Source organism: Scyliorhinus torazame, chromosome 4 (assembly GCF_047496885.1).
Source record: "Scyliorhinus torazame isolate Kashiwa2021f chromosome 4, sScyTor2.1, whole genome shotgun sequence".
Taxonomy (NCBI): domain Eukaryota; kingdom Metazoa; phylum Chordata; class Chondrichthyes; order Carcharhiniformes; family Scyliorhinidae; genus Scyliorhinus; species Scyliorhinus torazame.
Window position 1 is genome coordinate 91,070,483 of NC_092710.1, and position 17,443 is coordinate 91,087,925.

Consider the following 17,443-nt stretch of genomic DNA (forward strand, 5'->3'; position numbering starts at 1 on the left):
GGGGTTGGGGGGTTGGTGTTGACTCTCTCGTCCTGCCCGGTGTGGGTTGTTGACCTTCTTCCGGCACTGGAGACCAGTTCTCCTAGTCACACTCCCACGCTCACAGCCACCGCCACCTCGTCCCAGTCAGCGCTGGCTGCCTTGTGGCTGACTCTGCGGGATCCTCGGCGGAACAGGTCATCCCTCCAGGCCTCCACTGTCTCTGGGAGCTCCCCAGATCTGAATCTTGGGGCTGGTCTCTTGGGCGCCATTGTTGCGAGCTGGCTGGGGTTGGCTGAGCAAGTGCAGCTTAAGTGCTGCTCAACCTTGTTAGCGTGGAGCTGGCGAACGACGTCCCCGCGAATCAGCTGGGAGTCTTCATTTGTGGTGAGAAGCTTGAGGGACCTCACGTTAAGTGGACTAATCAATGTGAAACAGTGTTGGCGGCCTCACTGGGCTGGGCGGCCTCACTCGGCTGGGCGGCCTCACTGGGCTGAGCGCCAGGACCTTACGCCAGTTCCTGCTCGCTACTACACTTAGAAATCTTTTTTGAAACTGTGCTTCAAATTGTAATTTAATTTTTTTCTTAGTCCATGTTGTCCGGCATTTTCTTTTATGTATTTATTTCCAAGCTGGAAGACTTTCTGAAATTCATGATCATAGTAATACTTGATTCGACTTCCGGTGGGGGAAGAGAGCGGTCGCGGGCCGAGGGGCTCCTGAGTTGCGTCCCGTTCTCCGAACGGAACGTGCGCCTAAGAGCGCGAACTTGCCCGACCACAGCAGGAGAGGGTGGCGGCAGAAGAGGAACGGCGACCACATGGTGAGCGGCGAGTCAAATGGGGACCCACATCCAGATCACAACTTCTCTTGCGACCCGCCCCCCCCCCCCCCCCCCCCCCCCCGACCCAGTGAGAGAGAAGAGAAGCAACTACAAACCTCCCACAAGACCACAAGTCATCGGAGCAGAATTAGGCCACTCGTCCCATCGAGTCTGCTCCGCCATTCAATCATGGCTGATATTTTCTCATCCCCATTCTCCTGCCTTCTCCCCATAACCCCTGATCCCCCACCCCCAACAAAAAACCCCGAAGCCTGAGACAAAACCAGTGAGAGCAGAGGGATAGGGAAGTGAGAGCAACCCCCAGGGTAAGGATCAGCAGCGTGGAAAGAGAGAGAGACACAGATGGCTGGAGGAAAGAAAAACACCAAAGCGAAGAGACAGCGAGGGGAAAGCGCAGGAGCGGCAGACGCGCAGGCAGGCGGCCCCACAAGATGAGACGGAGGTTCAGGCGAGTCTAAAAGGGAAAAGGATGGTGGAAAAAACAGCAGAGCGCGAGCAGGATGCAGCGGCCAGCTTAAAGGAGGAGCTCCAAGCAATGGTGAAGGAGGTGCTGGCGGAGACCTGCAGACCATCGAAGGCCTAGAAAGGGAAGTGAAGGCACAGAAAAATACGATTCTGGAGTCGGAGAGGGCCGCCTCGGACCAGAGCAACAGGGTGATAACCCTGGAAGCCGACGTGAAAAGGTAGAAGCCGAGGTGAAAAGGTATAGTAATGGCCCAGTGGAGCCTAAGCGGGAATGTGGAGGACAAGGAAAATAGGTCCAGGCGACAGAACATTGGAATAGTGGGTCTGCCAGAGGGGAGGGAGGGCAGAGACCCAACGGGCCACATCACCCAAATGATGGGCAAGCTAGTGGGAAAGGAGGTATTCCCAAACCCACCAGAAATAGACAGCAGAGGTCGCTCCGACCCAAGCCCAAAGCTGGGAGCAGCCCAGAGCGATTCCAAGACCGGGAGAAAATCCTAAAGTGGGCCTTGCAAATGAAACAGAGCACGTGGGAAGGGAAGACCATAAGGGTGTATCAGGACACTGGGGCGGACCTGGCCAAAAGAAGGGCCGAGTTCAACAAGGCGAAATCAGCACTGCACAAAAGCAAGGTGAAATTTGGGATGTTATTCCCGGCCAAACTCTGGGTAACATTTCCGGGGCAAGAGCTGTATTTTAACACCCCAGCAGCGGCTGATGAGATTGCTCGAGCGAACAAACTGGGGGAGGAGCAGACGCAACCGCGATGAATGACACGGGGATGGAAAAGGAAGGGAAAACCCGGAAAAGAGCGGAGGACAGACGGGGAGATTGGAGCGAGTGAAATGAGGGTGAGAAAAGTAGACAGGAGAGCGAGACAAGGGCCAGTAGGAGGAAGGTTAAACAGGGCCAGAACTGGGCGAATACTGGGAGGAGGACCACTGTACTAGCGATGAGGGCCAGCATGGGAGGGCAGGAAGGAAGGAGGGCCACGGCGTGCCTCTCAGGAGAGAGGGAGCGCCTGGCACAAGGAGGGGAATGGGGGTAGAACACTGGGAGGGGGAGGGGGGAACAGAGGGACGGGGGCTAGGGGAGGGGGGGAAGAGAGGAGTCGAGGGGAGAGCGCAGAACAAAAGGGAAGCAAAGGGAAAGGTGAGATAGCGAAGCAGTGCAGACATGGAGCTCGGCAGGCAAGGAGCAGGGTGAGGAACCAAGAGGGCGTCACAAACAGCCACTCGGGAGGGCATCAGGGTGACCCCGGAGTGCAGGGGCGCACCCACGTGGCGTATACACAGCTGGCGGGCACATTGGGTGCTTCCTGGACAAAGGGAAACCCCAAAGCACTGGGGCCCCGAGTACTGGGGCCCGACCTCGTGGTGAGAGCGGCCCCCTAGCAAAGGGAAACCCTGAAGTGCAGGGGTGCGTCCACCATGTAAGTATGGGAGATCCTGCAGGACCGGTGGGGTCAGAAACCCCCCACCAGGATTGTTACCTGGAACGTAAGGGGACTCAACGGCCCAGTGAAAAGATCCAGAGTCTTCGCTCACCTAAGAAGCCTGAAAGCAGACATAATCTACCTACAAGAGTCGCACCTGAGGGAGAAGGACCGACTGCTGGTAAGAAAGGGCTGGGTGGGACAGACGTATCAATCATGCTGCAGAACGAGGATTAGGGGGGCAGCAATATTAATTAGCAAAAGGACACCAAGGCATTTACGGACCCAGGGGGACGGTACGTCATGGTCAGCGGTGTCCTGGAAGGGGCACCGGTCGTACTGGTAAATGTGTACGCTCTCAACTGGGACGACACAGAATTCATAAAGAAGACAATGGCGGAAATCCCAGACCTTGACACACACTGACTGATTATGGGGGGTGCCTTTAACTGCGTGCTGGACCCACTGACTGACCGATCAAACCCAAGAACGGGGAAAAAGTCTGGCATGGCTAGGGAGCTAGGGGCCTTCATGGAACAGATGGGGGCGGTGGACCCATGGAGGCTCCTGCACCAGGGAGAAAAGGAGTTCTCGTTCTCTTCGCAGGTGCACAAGGTTTACACCCGGATCGACTTCTTTGCAGTGGGGAAATCGGTGCTTCCAGGGATCACGGGAATGGACTACTCCGCGATCGTTATCTCTGACCACGCTCCACGCTACATGGATGTGCGATTGGAGACAGGCCAGGCCCAGCACGCCACGCGGAGGTTGGACACGGACCTCCTGACCGACGAGGCCTTCTGCCAAAAAATATCGTGGGCCATAGGCGATTACGTTAGTAACAACAAAAATGGGGAGGACTCACCTTCCACGTTTTAGAACATAGAACATAGAACGATACAGCGCAGTACAGGCCCTTCGGCCCACGATGTTGCACCGAAACAAAAGCCATCTAACCTACACTATGCCATTATCATCCATATGCTTATCCAATAAACTTTTAAATGCCCTCAATGTTGGCGAGTTCACTACTGTTGCAGGTAGGGCATTCCACGGCCTCACTACTCTTTGCGTAAAGAACCTACCTCTGTCCTATATCTATTACCCCTCAGTTTAAAGCTATGTCCCCTCGTGCCAGCCATTTCCATCCGCGGGAGAAGGCTCTCACTGTCCACCCGATCTAAACCCCTGATCATTTTGTATGCCTCTATTAAGTCTCCTCTTAACCTTCTTCTCTCCAACGAAAACAACCTCAAGTCCATCAGCCTTTCCTCATAAGATTTTCCCTCCATACCAGGCAACATCCTGGTAAATCTCCTCTGCACCCGCTCCAAAGCCTCCACGTCCTTCCTATAATGCGGTGACCAGAACTGTACGCAATACTCCAAATGCGGCCGTACCAGAGTTCTGTACAGCTGCAACATGACCTCCTGACTCCGGAACTCAATCCCTCTACCAGTAAAGGCCAACACTCTATAGGCCTTCTTCACAACCCTATCAACCTGGGTGGCAACTTTCAGGGATCTATGTACATGGACACCTAGATCCCTCTGCTCATCCACACTTCCACGAACTTTACCATTAGCCAAATATTCCGCATTCCTGTTATTCCTTCCAAAGTGAATCGCCTCACACTTCTCTACATTAAACTCCATTTGCCACCTCTCAGCCCAGCTCTGCAGCTTATCTATGTCCCTCTGTAACCTGCTACATCCTTCCTCACTGTCGACAACACCACCGACTTTAGTGTCGTCTGCAAATTTACTCACCCACCCTTCTGCGCCTTCCTCTAGGTCATTAATAAAAATGACAAACAGCAACGGCCCCAGAACAGATCCTTGTGGTACGCCACTTGTAACTAAACTCTATTCTGAACATTTCCCATCAACCACCACCCTCTGTCTTCTTTCAGCTAGCCAATTTCTGATCCACATCTCTAAATCACCCTCAATCCCCAGCCTCCGTATTTTCTGCAATAGACTACCGTGGGGAACCTTATCAAACGCTTTGCTGAAATCCATATACACCACATCAACTGCTCTACCCTTGTCTACCTGTTCAGTCACCTTCTCAAAGAACTCGATAAGGTTTGTGAGGCATGACCTACCCTTTACAAAGCCATGCTGACTATCCCTGATCATATTATTCCTATCTAGATGATTATAAATCTTGTCTCTTATAATCCCCTCCAAGACTTTACCCACTACAGACGTGAGGCTCACCGGTCTATAGTTGCCGGGGTTGTCTCTGCTCCCTTTTTTGAACAAAGGGACCACATTTGCTATCCTCCAGTCCTCTGGCACTATTCCTGTAGCCAATAATGACATAAAAATCAAAGCCAAAGGTCCAGCAATCTCTTCCCTGGCTTCCCAGAGAATCCTAGGATAAATCCCATCAGGTCCCGGGGACTTATCTATTTTCAGCCTGTCCAGAATTGCCAACACCTCTTCCCTACGTACCTCAATGCCATCTATTCTAATAGCCTGGGTCTCAGCATTCTCCTCCACAACATTATCTTTTACCTGAGTGAATACTGACGAAAAATATTCATTTAGTATCTCGCCTATCTCTTCAAACTCCACACACAACTTCCCATCCCTGTCCTTGACTGGTCCTACTCCTTCCCTCGTCATTCGCTTATTCCTGACATACCTATAGAAAGCTTTTGGGTTTTCCCTGACCCTACCTGCCAAATACTTCTCATGTCCCCTTCTTGCTCGTCTTAGCTCTCTCTTTAGATCCTTCCTCGCTACCTTGTAACTATCCATCGCCCCAACTGAAACTTCACACCTCATCTTCACATAGGCCTCCTTCTTCCTCTTAACAAGCGATTCCACTTCTTTGGTAAACCACGGTTCCCTCGCTCTAAGCCTTCCTCCCTGCCTGACCGGTACGTACTTATCAAGAACACGCAGTAGCTGATCCTCGAACAAGCTCCACTTATCCAGTGTGCCCAACACTTGCAGTCTACTTCTCCAACCTATCCCCCCCAAGTCACATCTAATGGCATCATAATTGCCCTTCCCCCAGCTATAACTCTTGCCCTGCGGTGTATACTTATCCCTTTCCATCACTAGTTTTGGGAGGCACTGAAGGTCGTGATCAGAGGAGAGGTCATAGCCGACAAGGCAAGCACAGAAGGGAAGAGAGGGTGGCCAGGCAACAACTGGTGGACTCCATTCTGGAAGTCAATAGAAAATACTCCAAGGCCCCGACTATAGGGCTGCTGGCGGAGAGGAAAACGCTGCAAATGGACTTTAACCTGCTATCCACTAGGAAAGCAGTGTACCAAAGCAGGGGACCTTCTACGAACACGGAGACAAGGCTGCCCGCCGATTGGCTCACCAGCTGAGAAAGCAGGCAGCCACAAGGGAAATAGCGCAGGTTAAGGATAGCAAAGGCAGACTGGCAACAGAAGCAAAGGAGGTCAGTCGGGAATTTGAGACCTTCTACCGGGGACTGTACATCTCCGAGCCCCCCACCAGGGACGCGGGAATGAAACATTTCCGCGACAGACTGGAACTACCAGTGGTGGGGGAGGACAGACAGGGGGAGCTGGAAGCACCAATTGACCTGGGAGAAATCATGGAGAGCATCAGCTCCATGCAGGCGAGGAAGGCATCGGGACTCGATGGGTTCCCGGTGGACTTCTACAAAATATTCGCACCAGTCCTGGCCCCACACCTAAGGGACATGTTCGCGGACTCACTGGCAGTGGGCACCTTAGCCCCTATGCTAGCGCAGGCCACAGTCTCATTGATACCCAAAAAAGATAAAGTGCTGATGGAATGTGGATTATACAGACCCATTTCACTGCTGAACGTGGATGCGAAAATACTCGCAGCGGTCCTGGCTGGAAGGCTGCATACCAGAGGTGGTCGCAGAGGACCAAACGGACTTTGTCAAGGGCAGGCAGCTCACAGCGAACATCAGGCGGTTGCTGAATGTGTTAATAACCCCCCCCGCCCCCGCCCCCCGGGGAGAGAACACCAGAGGTGATCGTCTCCCTGGAAGCAGAAAAGGCCCTCGACAGAGTCGAATGGAACTACCTCCTCGAGGTACTGGAACGGCTTGGGCTAGGAGCGGGATTCACTGCCTGGGTGAGGCTCCTGTACAACGCTCCCAGAGCGAGCATCCGAACTAACAACACCAGCTCTGAATACTTCCAGCTACAGAGAGGAACAAGACAAGGCTGCCCCTTGTCCCTGTCATGATATCCATATTTTTTAAAAAAAATATGTTTTATTGAAATTTTTTTCCCAAACAACAATTTTTCCCCTCTTACAAAGCAAACGCAACAATAACAATACAGAAATTTTTAACAATACACAAGTAACAAAACCGCTTTATCTTTGACCTAAACTAAACTAAACCCCCCCTCCCCCCTCCCCCCCCCTTCCCCCTGGGTTGCTGCTGCTGGTCATCTGTCTTCCCTCTAACGTTCCCCTAGGTAGTTGAGAAATGGCTGCCACCGCCTGGTGAACCCTTGAGCCGATCCTCTCAGGGCAAACTTTATCTGCTCCAGTTTAATGAACCCCGCCATATCATTTACCCAGGCCTCCAGTCCGGGGGGTTTCGCCTCCTTCCACATGAGTAGGATCCTGCGCCGGGCTACTAGGGACGCAAAGGCCACAACGTCGGCCTCTTTCGCCTCCTGCACTCCCGGCTCTTCCGCAACTCCAAATAGAGCTAACCCCCAGCCTGGTTTGACCCGGGCCTTCACCACCTGCGAAATCACTCCCGTCACTCCCTTCCAATACCCTTCCAGTGCCGGGCACGCCCAAAACATATGTGCGTGGTTTGCCGGGCTCCCGCCACACCTCCCACATTTGTCCTCCACTCCAAAGAACCTGCTCAATCTTGCTCCCGTTATGTGTGCTCTATGTAGCACCTTAAATTGAATCAGGCTAAGCCTGGCGCATGAGGAAGAAGAATTTACCCTGCTTAGGGCATCAGCCCATATACCCTCCTCTATCTCCTCCCCTAGTTCTTCTTCCCACTTTCCTTTTAGTTCGCCCACCGACTCCTCCCCCTCTTCCCTCATCTCTCGTTAAATCTCTGACACCTTGCCCTCTCCGACCCACACCCCTGACAGCACCCTGTCCTGTATCCCCTGTGTCGGGAGCAACGGAAATTCCAGCACCTGTTGTCTAGTAAACGCCCTCACCTGCATATATCTCAAGAAATTTCCCCGGGGCAACTTATACTTTTCCTCCAATGCTCCCAAGCTCGCAAAAGTCCCATCTATAAATAAATCTCCCACCCTCCTAATTCCCAACTGGTACCAGCTCTGAAATCCTCCATCCATTCTTCCTGGGGCGAACCTATGGTTGTTCCTGATTGGGGACCCCACCAGGGCTCCCCGCACACCTCTCTGTCGCCTTCACTGTCCCCAGATATTCAATGTTGCCGCCACCACCGGGTTCGTGGTAAACGTTTTAGGTGAGATCGGTAGCGGCGCCGTCACCAGCGCCTCTAAACTCGTCCCTTTACAGGACTTTCTCTCCAGTCTTTTCCACGCCGCTCCCTCACCCTCCATCATCCATTTACGTATCATTGCCACATTGGCGGCCCAATAATAATCGCCCAAGTTTGGTAGTGCCAATCCTCCTCTGTCCCTACTACGCTGAAGGAATCCCCTCCTTACTCTCGGAACTTTCCCTGCCCACACGAAGCTCGTGATGCTCCTGTCTATTTTATTAAAAAGGTCTTGGTGATTAGTATAGGGAGACATTGAAATACAAATAAGAACCTCGGGAGGACCATCATCTTAATTGCTTGCACCCTGCCCGCCAGTGATAGAGGCTGCATGTCCCACCTCTTGAAGTCCTCCTCCATTTGTTCTACCAACCGTGTCAGATTAAGTCTGTGCAAGGTTCCCCAGCTCCTAGCTATCTGAATCCCCAGGTATCAGAAGTTTCTTTCCACTTTCCTTAGAGGCAAGCCTTCTATCTCTCTACTCTGGTCCCCTGGATGTATCACAAATAATTCACTCTTCCCCATGTTTAGCCTATACCCCGAATGATATCCATATTAACATATCATGGTGCACTCACACACACACTGATGGACAGGTCGACGGACCAATCAACACACATGCAACATCACAGCCAATCACCAGTGAGAGCACACGCACTATAAAACAGGGAACACCACAGTTTCCGCTCATTCCAGCAGGAGATGGCTCAGAGCACAGAGCTCACAGCGTGCCACGCAGACATACACCATGTGCTGAGTGCCTCTCTAAGATAGTGTTAGGGCTGGGTCCACAGGTTAACTGGGGAAGTACGAATCACAGCCAGAAGTTAACAGTTGTTATTATTCAGAACAATAAAACAGAGTTGTACCATCGGCAACCGTGTTGGTTCGTTTGTATATCAGAACACCCAACACAACAGTCCCCACTCTTGTTCGCGCTAGCGATCGAACACCTGGCGATAGCCCTACGGGACGCAAAAAGCTGGAAGGGAATCCGGAGAGGAGACAGAGAGCACAGAGTTTCACTTTATGCAGATGATCTGCTCCTCTATGTCTCAAAGCCACCGGAGGGACTGAAGGCAATACTGCAAATACTGGAAGAGTTTGGAACCTTCTCAGGCTACAAACTTAACCTGGGCAAAAGCGAGACATTCCCAGTGAACCCAAACGTGGGAGGGAGAGAGCTGAAGGGGCTTCCGTTTAAAATGGCCCAGAACAGGTTCCGTTACCTGGGGATCCGGATAGCCAGAGACTGGACACAGATCCACAAGTGGAGCCTGACCTGCCCGGTGGAGGAAGTAAGAAAAGACCTTCAACAGTGGGGCACACTCCCACTCTCCCTGGCGGGAAGAGTGCAGACGATCAAGATGAATGTACTGCCAAGGGTCCTCTACCTGTTTAGATCCAACCCGATCTTCATCCCCAAGGCCTTTTTCCAAAACATAGACAGTCTAATCATGGCGCTTGTGTGGAGGGGGTAAGAACCCGAGAATTCCCAAACAGACACTGCAAAGAGGAAAAGTCAAAGGGGGCTTGACTTTACCGAACCTACAATACTACCACTGGGCAGCAACGGCAGAAAGAGTGAGGGGATGGGTACAAGAACCCGACACAGATTGGCTACAAATGGAGGAGGCATCCTGTAAAGGAACGACCCTCCGGGCCCTGGCCACAGCAGCACTCCCATCCTCCTCAACAAGATACACAATGAGCCCAGTGGTAGCGGCCACACTGTGAACATGGACCCAGTTGAGACAGCACTTCGGGAAAACCAAAACGTCACCCAGTGCCCCCACCTGCGGCAATCACAGATTCCTCGCAGCCATGCTAGATACCACCTTCAAAGGATGGAGGCGGGACGGGGGCACATTGACGGTCGGTGACTTCTACGTAGGGCACAGACTTGGGACACTGTACGAACTGACGAGGAAGTGGAAATTAGCAAAAGGACAGGAATTGAGACACCTCCAAATAAAGCACTTCCTCCGCAAAGAGACAGTAGTGTACCTCGGGGCCTCAGAAAGCACACTACTAGAGGACCTGATAGGCACAAGCAACGAGAAGGGAGGGCTATGTGGGAAAATATACAGACAGCTACTGGACAGAGCCCGGACTCCACTGGACCAGACCAGACAAAAATAGGATGATGAACTGGGGACAGAGGTGGGATGGAGACTATGGAGCGAAGCAATGTCCAAGGTTGTGGGGGTGAGGGTGAAGCCATGCCCAATAGTGGCAATCTTCGGGGTATCGAGCAGCCAGAGTTACACATAGGGAAGGGGGCCAACGCCCTTGCTATCGCACGCCGGAGAATCCTGCTCGGCTGGCGATCAGCAGCAGCACCCAAAGGTGCAGACTGGCTCGCTGACCTCTCGGAATTTCTCCACCTGGAGAAGATTAAGTATGCCACCCGAGGGTCAGAGGAAGGCTTCCTGGACACTTGGGGGCAGTTAGTTGGCCTGTTCCAAGACCTGTTCGAGGCCAGCAATGAGGAGTAAGCTAAGGGGAAAAAAAAGATAGATGGGGAACCAAGGGATTGCGCAACCTGAGGGGGAAGGAAGGTGGGGAACCACAAGAGAAGAGGAAGGGTGCTGAAGCCAATGGGGGGGGAGCGGGGATCCAGCGGACAACAAAATGTACATGGAGTTAGTTAAATGAAGGACAGAACAAACCTCTGTAAAATAAAGTAAATTAGTGCGGGCAAAAAAAAAGTAATGTATATACACAGTAACTGTTTATAAATATGAGAAAAGCCAATAAAAAGAGTTTTTAAAAAAAAGAAATCGTTCCAGAGATTTGGGCCCAATGCTCAGTGTTTTCTGTACTCTATATTAATTTTGGGGAGGCAGAGACACTCTAAAACAAAGGGTTCTAAGAGGGTTGAAAGATCAGAGGGACCTGGGTGTGTATGTGCATAGATTATTGATGGTGGCAGAACGGGTGGAGAGAGCAGTTAACAAAGCTTTATTAATAGGGGCATAGAATACAAGAGTAAGGAGGTAATGCTGACCTTATGCAAGACACTGGTTAGACCTCCGCTAGAATAGTGTGTATAGTTCTGGGAGCCACAATACAGGAACGTGAACACATTTAAGGGAGCGCAGAAGAAGTTTACAAGAATGGTTCCAGGGATGAGGATCAGTTATGAGGAAGGATTGGAGAGGTTGGAACTGTTCTCCTTGGAGAGAAGAGGGCGCGGAGGAGATTTGATAGAGATGTTTAAAATCATGGAGAGTAGATGGGGAGAAACTGTTCCCGCTCGTAAAAGGATCGAGAAATGAGAGGGTACAGAGTGCCTTCGCAGAAGAAACAAACAGGATATGAGAAAAAAACCTCGTCCAAAGATGTGCAGCTTAGGTGGATTGGCCATGCTAAATTGCCCCAGAGTGTGAAACGGTTAGCTGGGGTTACGGGGACATTGTGGAGGTGTGGGCCTAGGTAGGGTGCTCTTTCAGGGAGTCATTGCAGACTTGATGAGCCACATGGGCTTCTTCTGTACTGTAGTTATTCTGAGTGGTTCGGGTCTGGAATACACTGCCTCGAAGTGTGGTGGAGGCAGGTTCAATCGAAGCATTCAAGACTACATTATTTAATGTGCAGGGGTGAAGGAAAAGGCAGGGGAATGGCAGTCAGTCATTATGCTCATTTGGAGAGCTGATGCAGACATGATGTGCTAAATGGCCTCCTTCTGCGCCATAACAATTGTGAGTAAACACAAACATAAATTGGTTGTGGCTCCGAAATATCTTCATGATAGGATTATTCTCCACCACTGAAGCCCAAGTGCTTATTGGGGACCGATCTGGCCAAGCAGGCTAATTGTTTTCAGAAACATGGAAAGTCACTGTTCAAGCAAGATTTAGCTGATCGATCGGTAAAGTTTACATTCAATATTGCTCCTTAAGACCTGTCGCTCTCAAAGGATGGATTACCCAACAACGCCTGCGAAACATGTACCATCCTTCTGTCTCTCTTTGTTAAACTGACTAAGTTAAGGACAATTTGTGCTAAATCTATAGAACCAACAGCTAAGAATGAGTCTATTTCACCCATGATGCCTGCGCCGGTGCTTAGAGCTGTTCAATTAACCCCACTCGTCTGCTCTTTCACTATATCCATGTATTTATTTTCCCATTTCTGGTATTTATTCACATGCTTTTTGAAAATTAATATTAAATCTGTTTCCATTGCTCTTTCCAGCAGCACATTCACCATGTAAAATATTGTTTCCTCATCTCCCTTCTGGTTCTTTCGCTCATTATCTTCAATCTGTTCCCTCTGGCATCAGCTTTCTGATGTTGCTCTTTCTTTATAACCACAGTGTGTGAGCGTACCCTGTATATTGGACAGATGATCACATATTGATTCTGTCTACACCTCCCGCTGCCTCAGGAAGGCAGACAGCATTATCAGAGACCCCACCCACTCAGGCATTGCCTCCTTCCAGACCCTTCACCAGACAGAAGTTTCAGGTCTGAAGACCCGCACATCTGGTGAAGAGCTTCTTCCCCACAGCTACAAGACTCATCAACGACTCCCCCTCGGACTGACCTGTTTCCTGTAAGAACACTATTCACGATGCTCTATGCTGCTCTTGCGCATGTATTCGCTTTGTTTGGCCCTTGTTCCGCACTGTAACCAATCACTTTGTCGATGTACCATTTGTCAATGTTCCCTGTTGATTATTCTTTTATCTACTGTGTATGTTCCCTTGGCCGCAGAAAAATACTTTTCACTGTGCTTCAGTCCATGTGACAAATAAATCAAATCAAAAAAACAAGTATTCCGTTCAATCGCAATTTATTTACTGGACTCAAGGTTAGTTATATACTTAAGTAATCACACATACTTCATTGACTGGGTGCGATTGCTCTATCAGGCACCAGTAGCTAATGTGTGTACGAACCGGTTGAGGTCGGGTTATTTTAAACTACACCGAGGGACGAGCAAGGGTGTCCCCTCTCCCCACTACTGTTTGCTCTGCCCATAGAGCCACTGGCCATGGTGTTAAGAGCCTCTAGGTACTGGAAAGGGCTGGTTCTGTGTGGGGGTGGGGGTTGATGGAGCACCAGGTTTTGCTTTACGCAGATGACTTGTTCTTGTATAGCTCAGACCCGTTGGAGCGAATGAGGGAAGTTATACGGATCTTAGGGGAATTTGGTAATTTTTCGGAATATAAATTGAACATGGGGGGAAAAGCGAAATGGTCGTGATCCAGGCAAGAGGACAGAAGAGACTGGGAGAGCTGTCGTTTAGAATGGTAGGAAGGAGCTTTCGATATTTGGGAATCCAAGTGGCTCGGGAATGGGAGGCACTGCACAAGTTAAACCTGTCCCGGCTTGTAGAACAAAGAGGACTTTAAGAGATGGGACATGCTCCCGCTATCACTGGCGGGGAGGGTACAGACCATGAAAATGACGGTCCTTCCCAGATATTTGTTTGTCTTTCAGTGCCTCCTCATCTTCATCCCTAAGGCCTTTTTCAAGCGGGTGAATAAGGTTATTTCGGGCTTTGTGTGGGCAGGTAACACCCTGCGAGTGAAGAAAGTGTTGCTGGAGCGCAGTCAGGGGGAGGGTGGGTTGGCGCTGCCGAACATTTGTAATTACTACTGGGCGGCTAATATAGCCATGATTAGGAAGTGGGTAGTGGGGGAGGGGTCGGCATGGGAGCGGATGGAGGCGGCGTCATGTAAAGACACAAGTTTGGGAGCACTGATAACGGCACCTCTCCCATTCTCGCCGGCCCGATACTCCACAGGTCCGGAGGTGGTGGCTGCTCCGATACCCCGAAGATTGCCACAATTGGGCATGGCTTCACGCTCACCCCCACAACCTTGGACATGGCCTCGGAGAAGGCTGTCCAGAACCCAGCAAGCTTGGGGCAAGCCCAAAATATGTGGGTGTGGGTGGCCGGGCCCCTTTGGCACCGTTCACATTTGTCCTCCACCTCCAGGAAGAACCTCTTCATCCAGGTTCTGGTCAGGTGCGCTCTGTGTACCACTTTGAGCTGCATTAGGCTGAACCTTGCGTAGGAGGAGGTGGAGTTCACCCTGCTCAGTGCTTCGCTCCAGAGTCCCCAGCCTACCTTCGCCCCAGTCGTCCTTCCATTTTTGTCTGGTCTCGTCCAGTGGTGTCCGAGATCTGTCCAGTAATTGTCCATATATTTTCCCACATAGTCGTTGTTGCTTGTGCCTATCAGATCCTCTAATAGTGTGGTTTCCGGGGCCTCAGGGTACCCTATTGTCTCTTTGTGTAGGAGTGTTTTTGATATGCCATCAATGAACACACGACGAGTGGTGAATGTAACTGATAAACTAAACAGAAAACTAAATGATGCCATCTTGCACTCCACCTGCCACGCACGACCCATGGGGGCCGCCATCTTTGACGGGGGGAAGCGGAGCCAGAAGGCAGTAGTTTACCACATTACATACAATACAGTGGCAGTTTACCACAATACACAGATTATATACTACAGTGGTTCAGCCCCAGCAGGGGCAAGCCCAGGCATGTAACAGTACAACAGTACAATACAATACAGTGGTTTACCACATTCACCCCCTGTTTAAAAAAAAAGAATCCAACGGGGGAGAAGTGGACTTAAAGATCAAGTCTGTCGGGGGCCTTGATCTTCCGCTGTGATCGCCTCAGTCCCGGCTGTGGTGTGGGCACCGGTGTCGAGACCTGCGCGTCCGGGAGTGTGCCGTCCTCTTCTTCACCCAGTAGTTGAGTCGGTGGAGGGGAGGGGGGGGGGTGGGCGGGTGTGGTGGGCCTGCGGGTGCCAGACCTGGAAGTAGCTGGTTATTGGTTGGGGGAGACGGTGTAGTATCGGGGGTGGTGATGATGGTCGCTGGGGAACCTGCAGGTGCCAAATCCTGGAGGGAGACTGTGTCCTGTCGCCCGTCATGATGTATCACGTAGGCATTTGTGGATTGGCATAGAGGAACATGACCTTCTCGACGAGGGGATCTGCTTTATGGCTCCTCGCATGCTTCCAGAGGAGGAAGGGCCCTGGGACTGTCAGCCAGGACGGGAGTGAGACCCCGAAGGTGGACTTCCTGGGGAAGGCAAACAGACGCTCGTGAGGGGTCTCGTTGATGGCAGTGCACAGGAGTGAGCGGATGGAGTAGGGTGCATCGGAGAGGACCTCCTGCCAGCGGGAGACTGGGAGACCTCTAGACCGTAGGGCCAGTAGGACGGCCTTCCAGACCGTTGCGTTCTCCCTCGCCACCTGTCCGTTGCTCCGGGGGTTGTAGCTGGTCGTCCTGCTGGAGGCGATGTCCTTGCTGAGCAGGAACTGACGCAACTCGTTGCTCATGAAGGAGGAACCCCGAGCGCTACGGATGTAGGTGGGGAACCCGAACAAGGTGAAAAGACTGTGCAGGTCCTTGATGACGGTGGCAGAGGTCATGTCGGGGCATGGGATGGCAAAGGGGAATCTTGAGTATTCGTCAACAATGTTGAGGAAGTACACGTTACGGTCAGTGGAAGGGAGGGGCCCTTTGAAGTCGATGCTGAGGCTCTCAAAGGACGAGAGGCCTTTACCAGGTGCGCTCTGTCTGGCTGATAGAAGTGCGGTTTGCCCTCCGCGCAGATCTGGCAGTCCCTGGTTGACAAAATACAAATTTCTTTACCCGTCAGTCTGGCCTCAATAAAAGTCGAGATGGATTTGCAGGTACAGCATTAGTTATTTTATTTGGCTTGCAAGCCTGATTCATTTCACAGAGGCATAAGACACATCCAGTCTCCTACACCCCGGAAAGCGAATGAACAAAGAGACAAAGGGATTTCTGCAAATCAATTCAAATGGTATCAAGTTTCACATACATGATTCCCATAGGTCATCCTACACCCCTCCTGACCTGGTCATACATTCTGACTGGCTCACTTCCAATCCCTTCCTCTGGCCCCTATTACCCAGCATCCTTTTCTCCTCCTTTGGTGGACACACCTCCGCCTTGCTTTGCCATGCGGTCTGAAATCCTTTGTCTATGAACTCACCAGAATGAGACTGGCCTATCTCTACATTTCAGTAACTAATATCTCTAAAGTAACTATTTTATATCACATTCGTCATTGTCACAGTCCTGACCTCGATGGAGTAAGGCAGGTTGCGAGCCTTGATAAAATGAAAAGAACGGGTGACCCCCGGGTAACAGAGGTCATTGTGGAGGGCCCAGAGTCGGTCTACTTGGGCGCTGGCACATGTACCGTGGGACAGTGCATCTGGGGGCTCATTGAACTTCCCAGGTCGATACAAGATGTCGTAGTTGTAGGTGGAGAGCTCAATCCTCCACCTCAGAATCGTGTTGTTCTTGATTTTGCCACACTGTGTATTGTTAAACATGAAGGCAACCGACCATTGGTCAGTGAGGAGAGTGAATCGCCTGCCGGCCAGGTAATGCCTCAAATGTCGCACAGCTTCTACAATGGCTTGGGCTTCCTTTTCGATGGAGGAGTGTCGAATTTCAGAGGCATGGAGGGTACGGGAGAAGAAAGCCATGGTAAGCGGCCAGAGCAAAGTCCGCGCATCGCTCTCCACCTGGAACGGAATGACTCGTCCACAGCATGCATCGCAACTTTGGCAATATCTACCTTGATGCGGTTGAAGGCCAGACGGGCCTCAGCCGTCAGGGGAAAAACGGTGGATTTAATAAGTGGACGGACCTTGTTCGCATAATAGGGGACCCACTGGGCATAGTAGGAGAAGAACCCCAGGCATCTCTTCAGGCCCTTGGGGCAGTGGGCAAGGGGGAGCTCCAGGAGGGGGCGCATGTGGTCGGGGTCGGGCCCTAGGACTCCGTTTTCCACAACGTAGCCAAGGATGGCTAGGCAGATAGTGCGGAAAATGCATTTTTCCTTATTATAGGTGAGGTTCAGGAATTTAGAGGTGTGGAGGATGTGCCGGAGGTTTTCGTCATGGTTCTGCTAGTCATGGCCGCAGATGGTGACATTATTTAAGTATGGGAACGTGGCCTGCAGCCCGTACTGGTCAACCATTCGGTCCATTTCTCACTGGAAGACCGAGACTCCATTGGTGACGTCGAAGGGAACCCTGAGGAAGTGGTAGAGGCGGCCATTTGCCTCAAAGGCAGTGCATTGGCGGACCTCTGGGCGGATAGGGAGTTGGTGGAACGTGGACTTCAAGTCAATAGTGGAGAAGACTCGATACTGCGCAATCTGATTGACCATGTCAGATATGCGGGGGAAGGGGTGTGCATCGAGCTGCGTGTACCGGTTGAT

At 51.5% G+C, this 17,443-nt stretch overlaps 1 protein-coding gene across 1 annotated transcript in view; it reads right to left on the bottom strand.

Annotated features, from left to right (window-relative positions):
- Nucleotides 1-17,443, bottom strand: part of LOC140411415 (protein eyes shut homolog) — a 214,823-nt gene that overhangs the window by 67,303 nt on the left and 130,077 nt on the right. The window lies entirely within an intron of this gene.